Genomic DNA, 9194 nt, shown 5'->3' with positions numbered 1-9194 from the left:
ACTCTGCTCTTCGCGAATCTTTTTGCGGTCTGGGCTTGCTGTATATAACTCAATAGCCGGAAGCCCTTACCCCAAAAAGCATTCGCGGAGGGCGCTCTCGTCGAGAACGCGGCAGTCACCAGCGAGCGAGCGATCGCCGAAGCCCGCACCTTCCCGAAGCGGTTCCGTCCGAGTCTTCTCCCCTAGCCTCTCCCCCGCTTTCCACGGAAGAATCAGTCCTCTTCCTCCTGTCCTCTCTGCGCCCCCACACACAAGACCTGGGTCACCCGCTGTCCCTGCGTGTGTGCCCCCCGCCCCCAACTTTTTAATCGACTTTGTATCACAGGGGAAATTGGAGCGGGTGGGGTGCGTACAAGTGGGAAGAAGCTAAAATGCAATAAAAGTTTACAGAAGTTGTGTCATCCCCCCCACCCCCTACCCATATCTCAAATAACCCCCCACACACACTGCAAGGGGGGTGGGAGAAGGACCTAGTCGTACGGTCCAGTCAGGCCCTGGAATATGAATCGGTTTAGGACTTTTTACGGTCATTTTTTGACCCCGATGGATCAATCAGCAATATGGGGGTGGGGAAGTCCTTCAAGGAGGGGCAGGTGGCCCTCGCCATCCGCTGTCCCGGTGCGCAGAGCCCGGAGGCGAGGGAGCCGGTGAATCCGGTAGCTCCGAAAAAGAGGGAAAACACCCGGCACCGCCCGCTCCCCGGAGTCTTCCTCCCGCGCCCGCTTCCACCCATATTTTGGGGCGTTTTGCAAGCTCGAGTCTCTCCCTCTCTATCTCCCCTTTTTCAAAACTAAGTGGCACCCGAAGGGGTACAACGGGCGCCCACCGAGGAAACCCCCGCGGGGAAGGAGGTTTGGGAGCTGCGGTTGTGCCCGACGCTGCAGCTGAGCAGGAAAAGCAGCCCCATCCTGGCCTCTCGGGGCGCCTGGTCCTGGGGAGGAAGGCAGAGCTGCAGGAGTAAGGAGAGTCCGTGGCCCCTCCCTCCCCTCCGCTCATTGCAGTCGTGACCACTTGGGTTACAAGTGGCACAAATCAGGCCTTCGACACGTTTTGCGCCCCGTGCCCTTCGCCAGCTAGAAACACTGCCAGACGCCCTTGCCCTTAGGGACTGGGCCAGAAGGACACAGAGACACACACGAGTGCCCCCGGGATGGGCATGGATACACAGTGGGTCTAGGGAGGCGAGGGTCCAACCCCGAGGGCTGAGGAGCTTCGCGTTTTCGGGGAGGGCCTGAACTTCCCCGTCATCTCAACCGCTTTTCTTCCAACAAACAAAACGCCCACCTTCATTCCCCTGTGGGTTTAGTTGCACACCGGACTCTCTCCTTTCCGGAATCAGGAAAGGGCTCCGGAGTGCGAGAGTGCTGGACAGAGGCAGCGTGAGCTAGCTGGGCCCGGGAGAAGACTCAGAAAGCGAGGACTGCAAGCTCCAGAGAGAAATCAGAGCCCCTCTCCCCAGATAAAGGAGATTTTCCCCCCCTGAAGGCATTTTCTGAAAGAGTAAAAGAGTTCCTAAGGTCTGCACTGGAGGTGGAGAAAGAGGAGAGGCTCTAGGGGGTTTTCCTCCTGCCTCTCACCTGGGGCCGTCTGTGGAGCGATAGCTCTGCGGAAACAGAGGCGGAAAGAGCCACGTCAGATTAAAAATAGCTTCACCCTGTGTCCCTTCCACTCTTTTGTCTTTTGCTTCTTACACCCCCCTCCCCCAGCCGGAAAGCCCTTCTGTCTCCAAAAGCCACCACCTTCCCCGGATTTGGGACAGAGTTGACCTAAGACAAGTGAGCTTGTGCAGAAGGACTGGAGCGACCCCAGCGCGGGCTGCTCCGGGGTTTCTGTGTCCCTCGGCCCCTCATCTCTTCCACCTAGGCTAGGTGTGGGGCTGGGGCTCCAGGGCCCCGGGAGCGCCCCGCGGGAGCGGCGTCGTGCAGCACTACAGCGAGCCCTGGCTTCCCCTCACCTGCGTCCTCGCAGCCAGACAACTGTTGCTGCCTGCAGGAAGCCGCTGAGGCTTTGGCTGGGCGGCCGTGCGCCTGGGCTGGGGCCGCTCGCTTTAGGTCGGGGCTGGCGAAGGGTCTCTTATTCCGGAGGGATTGGAGGGAAGACCCCTTCCCCTCCCCCTTCTCCATAAGTGAAAATCACTGGCCTTTTTTAGCTTTTTGTGTCTTCCCCTCCTTCCTTCCTTCCTTAGGGCAGTTAAGTTAGCCCGATGCCAGTGGAAGCTGGTCGCCGCCTTGCTCCCCGCTTTGCCTTTGCTGAAAGAGGGTCGAGGGGCGTTCGAGGGGCGTAGGGTGGGGGGGCACTAATCCCTGAGAGTCCGAAAACTGTCAAAGCACTCTCAGATCTGAAAAAGCCACCTCACCTAATGAGCTGGGGGGGAGGTGATGGAAACTTGCAGGCATTTGCGGCTGATGCCAACCACTGGGGGTCCTGTAGAAGGGCACCCCCCACCCCTTCTCGCCCCATCTACTTCTCTCCAGGGGTTGGGGAGTATTGGCAAGGCTGCTGGGGAAACCTGGTGCCCCAGGCATAGCCGACTGGCTGAACTTCTGTGTTAAAAATCAAGATGAGTGGTTGTCTCTGGAGGCAGGAAGAGGTGAAGGGGCCATAGAAGCCCCTCCCGGAGCGGCAGGGGAGCAGGCAGGTGGCCCAGCCAGCCTAAGCAGTCCTGTGTGCCCACTTTCTCCAGCCCACTGGGGCTGCGCCCCAGGTGCACCGAGCGCCCCGACTTCTCCCCGCACCCCCAGGGTCTGGAGACAGACCCCCCCACCACCACCCTGTCGTCCCTTCCAGGACCTGTGGTTGCTTTAAATCCCTCTGCCTCATCTATCTCAGGTTGGAGGCAAAGGCAAGGATTGATTTAAAAGTTCTAGGAAACTTGTTGCAAACTCAGATCAAGACTCTCTCCTCCGGGAGAATTCTCAAGCCTGAGGCTAGGACGGCATCTCTGAGAAGCTCTCCTCTTGCATCAGTCAGCACCCTGCCTTGACGGCTGATATCCCACACACCCCTCTGCCCTTTCGTTCCTTCAGCCTCCCCAAGCCTTGATTTCTTGCAAGGCATTCCAGCCGCCCCCTCAGCTTCTCCTCTGCTCCTTCCAAGCCAGCAGAGTAACCCATCTTCTTGCCCTTCCAGGTGGTCAACTTGTCCTACACCCAGAGGTCTGCCGAAGGGGTGGCCATGCCCAGAGGTCACAGAAGCCTGGACCAATGAGCTCAGCAGTCCCAGGTGAGTGCACAGAGACTCAGCCCCTGGCCTCTTTGCCTGGGCAGCCTCGAAGGGCCTCCACACATTACTTACTTGATGATGAGACCCAGGGAAGTTAGGGAGCCAACATTTGGGGACAGTCCTAAAAGGCTTAGGCCTTGGCAAAGAATGCTACCCATTACAAAAGTTAGAGGGAGACAGAGCCCCTTGAGGTGGGCCTACTTCCCACCTCTGGTCCTGGCCCCTAAGCAGGGGCTCAGGCCCTACTCCGTGGGACTCACTCTTCCCTCTCTAGCTCCATCTCCTGGGCCATTTCCAGCTTCCAGAGGGCCCAGGGAGGTGTGATGCTAAGGGGACTTCTGCTGAGCTCAGTTTCTCTATGCAACTAGTCTTCACCATAGGATGGATAGGAAAAGTTCTAGGTTACTTTTTTTTTTTTTTTGAGAAACAAGATGTCAAACTCTAAATGCACCTACTTTTCCTATTACCCAGCAAAGTGCCTTGTTTTATTTCGCTCCCTTTCTGAGCTTCAGAGTCATACCATGGTTATTAGAAAATTCAGTTCAGCGCTTGGCAGAGAACTTTTTGGCAGGGCAGGTTGGGGGAGTACTGGGGATCGAACTCAGAACCTTGTGCGATGCCATGGAGCTACATCCCCGGCTCATTGGCAGAGAATCTTGAAACTCCAGAGTTGTCTGATTTGTGAGGAAAGAAGACACTGAACTACCTGGCTAACCCTGGAATGTCTTGGGAGCCAAACAAAGGAAGTTGCCAGTAATCTTAGAGGGCAGAGCAGAAAAGCATGTTACCCTGAACATTTTCTGATGATTATGCCACAGGCCTATTTGCTATATTAATTAATTGATTGCTGTGTGGATGTTTTGAAATTTTTATACTTTGAGAGTAGAACTCCAATAATTAGTAAATGGATTAGAATCCTCTATAATTCCCGCCACGTAGTGAGGATGGGGCAGTCAGGTCGTTTGCTGGCTAAGTCTAATTTCTTTTAACCTCTTCTCCTTGGATATAGGGATCTGAGGTTTACAGCATGTGTCTTTGGGCATTAGGGCCTTGTTAATTACAAAAGTTTTAAGGTTTCCCCCTTCCCCCATGCATTGATATTTTAATTGCATTGTAAAGAAATCTAGGAAAATAATATTGGAAAGGGATGATTTTCTTGCCTGAAGGGTAATCTCTTCTAATTATGTTGGAAGAATCCTTGGGTGGGTTAATCTTCAAACTTAAATGTAATAAGTAGCATGCTGGAAAGCTGGAAAGAATCATAGAGTATGTACCAATCTCTTTTAGAAATCAAGAAACAGGTTAAGAGAGGTCAAGTGATTTTTCCCAGGGTCACACAACCGAGGCCCCAACCCACATTGCTTATTGTCTACTCTAGGGTCTTTGCTTAATCACAAAATATTTCCTGTCATTGCCAAATAACAGAGGTATTCTATAAACACAGTCCAGGGTGTTATACCAGATTCCTTTCCAAAGTGACTTGCATCTAGGGTGTGAGGGTTCAAAAAAGAATTTACAAAAAATTTCTTCTGCTAGCAAGAGCATTCTGGGGCTTTACCACCCCTAAAAGGGTAAGCAGGGCTCTCTTCTCTCCCCTCAACACTCTCTAGACCTCAGGGCCTCCTGAGTGCTTTGGGGTGCTGAGGAAGTCATCAGCACCAGAAACTTGCTGTGTCATAGAATCCCCATGTCGTCTCTCTCTAAACCTCTGCTGGCAGGGAGCAGCTCCACAAGGCATAGCCCCCCCCCCAAATTTGGTTGGTATTCTCCTTGCGCTGGGCTCCATTTTGAGCTGTTAAGAGGGTAAGATGGCCTGGTTTGAATTCTCTCAGGATCTTATTTATAAGCAAGACGCCAGACTGCAGATGTAGCTCAGTGGTAGAGCACTTGCTTGGCATGCATGAGGCCCTGGGCTCAATCCTCAGGGCTAAAAAAAAAAGCCAAAAGGACCCCCAGAAAGAAGCTTTGCACCAGGGGCAGATCTGCTGGGTGCTTGTGCCTCTGGTATTCTTTTCAGCATGCTGTAGTACTTTTACCTGCTCATGGGGTACCTCCTTGGCGTGGCCAGTTTTCAGCTTCTGATTTACGGAAGCTTCAGATGTACCGCCAACCTCCGGATCTAACTTCACTGTTTCCACTCCCCATATCCTCGCCACTTAACGCCATATTAATCATCTTCTCAACACTGGAGCGAAGGCCTGCTCTGGGGCTACCACAGATGATAGCGGCTTCTGCCTCTGCCTCTCCACTCTCCCTTTGGGAGATGCACTTACTGACAACTTCTAACCAGGAAATCACATTTACGCTTCTGCTTTGAAGAAGGACAGGTCGGGAGGAAGAAGAATCAAATGGGGTAAAAAGCAACAGCTTGATTTAAAAGCAAAGCAAGAGTACCCAGCCATGGAAAGAATGAAGAGCTAATTCTATCTCGTTTGACTCCTTGGGTTTGTGAAGTTGAGGAAGGCAGTTACATTTCTGTTTATGAACAGAGTGCTGGAAAGATCAGACCTTTTGTCGATGCATTTACTCAATACATGTTGAATGTTTATTCAGATGTTTTCTGAGCCCCTCTAATGTGTGCCAGGCCTCACTGTAGGCATTGGAGATACAAATCGTTTTCCCTTTGATAATCTGATGAATGCTATGGACCTTATTCCAGCAGAACAAGGGGAAAAAATATAAATATTTAAAAACTAATTTAAGGAATGCATGGCCTCCCTAGGAGCCACAAACCCCAACTTAGTTTTTTTTTTTTTTTTTTTTTTTTTTTTAAATCTAACCTGGGCCTACATTTTACAATATTAAGATCTGAATTTAAGGTCCATAATCAAATCTTGGTTTTTAGTGATTCCTTTTTGTTTTCCCCTTCTAGCACACTTGTTGCATTTTAATTGTAGTTTGGCCTCTCTTTTTTGCAGAAAAAGTATTTGGAACTTAGTTAATAATGCAAATGGGTAGAATAAATACTGAACAGCCCATTGGTAACTGAAAAACAAGGCAGACGAGGCACTGAGGGACAGAACAGATGAGAAATTTGATGAACAGACTTAGCCTGGTCCTGCAGAATTCCCGAGATGATACATCTTCTGGGTTAAGTGTTCTTGGCAAAGTCTGGTGGTTTAGTGGAGGGAAGAAAGTTCCTGTTGGAACTTGACAGTGTAAAGGCACAAGATCAGGGCTCCTAGCAAAGACTGATTTCCTTGGGGGAGGAGGGATTCGACTGCAGGCCGAATGACAGCTGGACAGTCCAGGATTCCTTGAGAAGGAAGACTGAGTGCCTTTCTGGCCTTGTAGGCTTGGTGGGCTGAGGACATCCAGGGAGCACAGCAAGGGGCTTGATGGCTGGTAGTTCTTTTGAGACCTTCAATGAGGGGAAAATGGAAGTCTTAAAGGCTCAAAACAGACACGGAGAGATTTTATCTTAGCTCTGAAATTTTCAGCTTTCCTTTCTTTCTTTCTTCTTTCTTTCTCTCTTTCTTTCTTTCTCTCTTTCTCTCTTTCTTTCTTTCTCTCTTTCTTTCTTTCTTTCTTTCCTGGCCTGCAGTACCCTAAGAGTTTTTCCTTGTCGTGAGGAAAGTCATTTAAAGATTATGCTTTTTCGTTTAAGGAAAGTGGGCTTTCACTGACGTTCATACTGATCAGATACTAAAGCAAACTGTGACTTGGGTGGAGGGGGTTAGTTGCCCTTGTTCCATACGCCCAGGGTGAGCAGCCAATGTGAATCACTGCTGGGTGGTGACCCTGGACAGGAAAGGGATCCATCTTTGAAAGAGAGAAAAGGATCTGAAGTTGTAAAAGCTTTGTGTAGGACTGTGGGGACAGGGTGGAGAGTGTAGATTTCTGCTTCAGTGAGACATCAACAGTTTGCTGCTGCTGGGGCTGAAGTATAGGAAAATCCATACAAGGATAAACTGATCCTTTTCATGGTCTCACCCATAAAATGGGGATAATAATACTAACACCTAGAGTTGGGGATTTAGCTCAGTGTTGCTGCCGCTGCTGCCTGCCACAAAAGTGCAAGGTCCCGAGTTCAATCCCTGGTACTAAAAAAACAAAACAGTACTAACACCTATGAGGTCTTGGTGAGGATTAAATGAGATTATGCATGTAAAGTGCTTTGAGCCTAGTCAGTGCTTAAAACTATTATTATTGTGATTATAATTATGGTTAGAGGTTTTTTTTTTTTCCTGTGCGACAGAAATAGCAATGTCATACAAGGCTTAGAGCACAGAATCAACAGCCATAGGACCTGAGCTATTCCCAGAGTGACAGACAGAAGATAATCTTTTCTGGAGGCAGCTGTCCATTTGCCCCATAGCCTGCCAGTGCCCAGGATTACCCAGCTGGGAGCAAATAGGAAAATCTTTTTGTGTCTACCTTATATGTCCCTACCAAAGATTATCTCTTTCTAGTTTCATTCCCTTTAATTCCTTGCTTTTATGGTTAAAAAAAAAAAACAAAAAACAATTGACTTTAATCACAGTTGTTTCTGCCAATCTCTTTATCTTTTTTCCCCCCTCACTTTTTGATCGGGAGAAAAAAGTGACTCAATATTCTTGCCAGTCACTTTTCATTTTTGACTTATAGATCTAGTCCTAAATTTGCAGAGCTTAGGCAATTTCCATCAAGCAAAGAACAAAAGAGAAATTAAAAGGCAAGGATAGATGACATTCTGCTGTCATAAATAATGTTGCTCCTTTTTTTATGTGCGTGTTGTATCGTCCTGTTTTCCCTTCTCCAACTTCACTTTTCAGCGTCTTATAAAGCTTTTTGTTGCCTGTTAGGATCCCCCCCACTCCCCTTAAAAATCTTTGTCCTTTTCCCCTTGATCCACATAAGTTGTCCTAGCAGGCATTCCTTTTTTAAGTCTTGGCTGCGAAATACGGAGGAGATTATAGGGAGAAGCCTACAGATTCTCTGCCTTTGCTGGGTAACACTGCAAAAGAGGGATCAGGTCCACCAGTTAAACCCCAAGCCTGACAAGCACAAGTGGGCAGGCAGGGAAAGTTTGGTTTCTGTTTATTTCTCTTCCATTTTTCATAGAGATTGAAACTTCCTCCACAGACCATTTGATATGTTTACTTTTCTATCCCATGCCTACCCATCACTTCTCCTCAGTGACATTTCATTCTTTTCCTGTTTAAAAAGCATAAGCAGCAGCTCAGGGACGTGTCTCCTCTTTGCAGCCCATAGGATGAGGATGAAGACAGCCTAGTTTGAGGAAGCAAGGAACATAAAGTTCAGGAGCACTGTGCTTTGAAGATTAGTGAGTCTTTTTCCATCAGGGCCGCTCGATTAGACTGCATGCACCCTGAGCAAGTTACATCTCAGAGTCTGTTTCCTTGCCTGTAAAATGAGAATGCTGAAAAAAATCTATTTCATATGATTGTCTGGAGAAGGAAATGAGATGCTAGCAAACACACAGTCTGAGGCTTCAGCTCCTAGTATGGACTCAAAGCCAGTTATTAACCGTTATTATTGTTAGGCCAGGTCCTGAGGGCCCAGGTCTAGATAGTGTCCCGGGGTGTTGGGGAAGTTGAACTTTCAATAAGGAAGCAGAATGGTGAATATAGCGTAGGAATCATGAGGGAGAAGGATCTAGAATCAAGGTGTCCCTACGAGTGTCTGGGCTCTTCCAGGATTTTGTAGGCATGTCTGTGGTTGGGTGCCGGAATGGAGCTGAACAAATGGTGAAAAAGCAGAACGTGCTCAGGGCCTCCTGGCTTCTCCGTAGCAGATTCCGCTCAGTTGGACTGCAGTGACCTTACGCCACACTGAGCGTTAACACTTCAGTTACTGCCGGTGACTTAGGTGAACCTTCCATGGCAGTCACCACTTCCCAGGGGCAGTTCACCTTCAAAATCCAGATCTTTAGGGCCAGGGATGACTTAGCTCAGTGGTTCTGGCGCCTGCTTTGCAAGGGCAGGGACCGGAGTTCTATCCCTGGTACCAAAAAAAAAAAAAAAAAAAAA

General features: G+C 49.1%; 1 long non-coding RNA gene across 1 annotated transcript in view; it reads left to right on the top strand.

Annotated features, from left to right (window-relative positions):
- The window catches only part of LOC104854149, an 86315-nt gene that overhangs the window by 23152 nt on the left and 53969 nt on the right, over positions 1–9194 (top strand). Inside the window, exon 3 of the long non-coding RNA XR_004514488.1 lies at positions 3130–3222. This is a non-coding gene — a long non-coding RNA (uncharacterized LOC104854149). The remainder of the gene's footprint in view (positions 1–3129; positions 3223–9194) is intronic.

Source organism: Fukomys damarensis, unplaced genomic scaffold, assembly GCF_012274545.1.
Source record: "Fukomys damarensis isolate Sample0158 unplaced genomic scaffold, DMR_v1.0_HiC HiC_scaffold_27, whole genome shotgun sequence".
Lineage (NCBI taxonomy): Eukaryota > Metazoa > Chordata > Mammalia > Rodentia > Bathyergidae > Fukomys > Fukomys damarensis.
The sequence above is the reverse complement of the archived record's forward strand: the minus strand, read 5'-3'. Positions and strand labels throughout refer to the sequence as shown.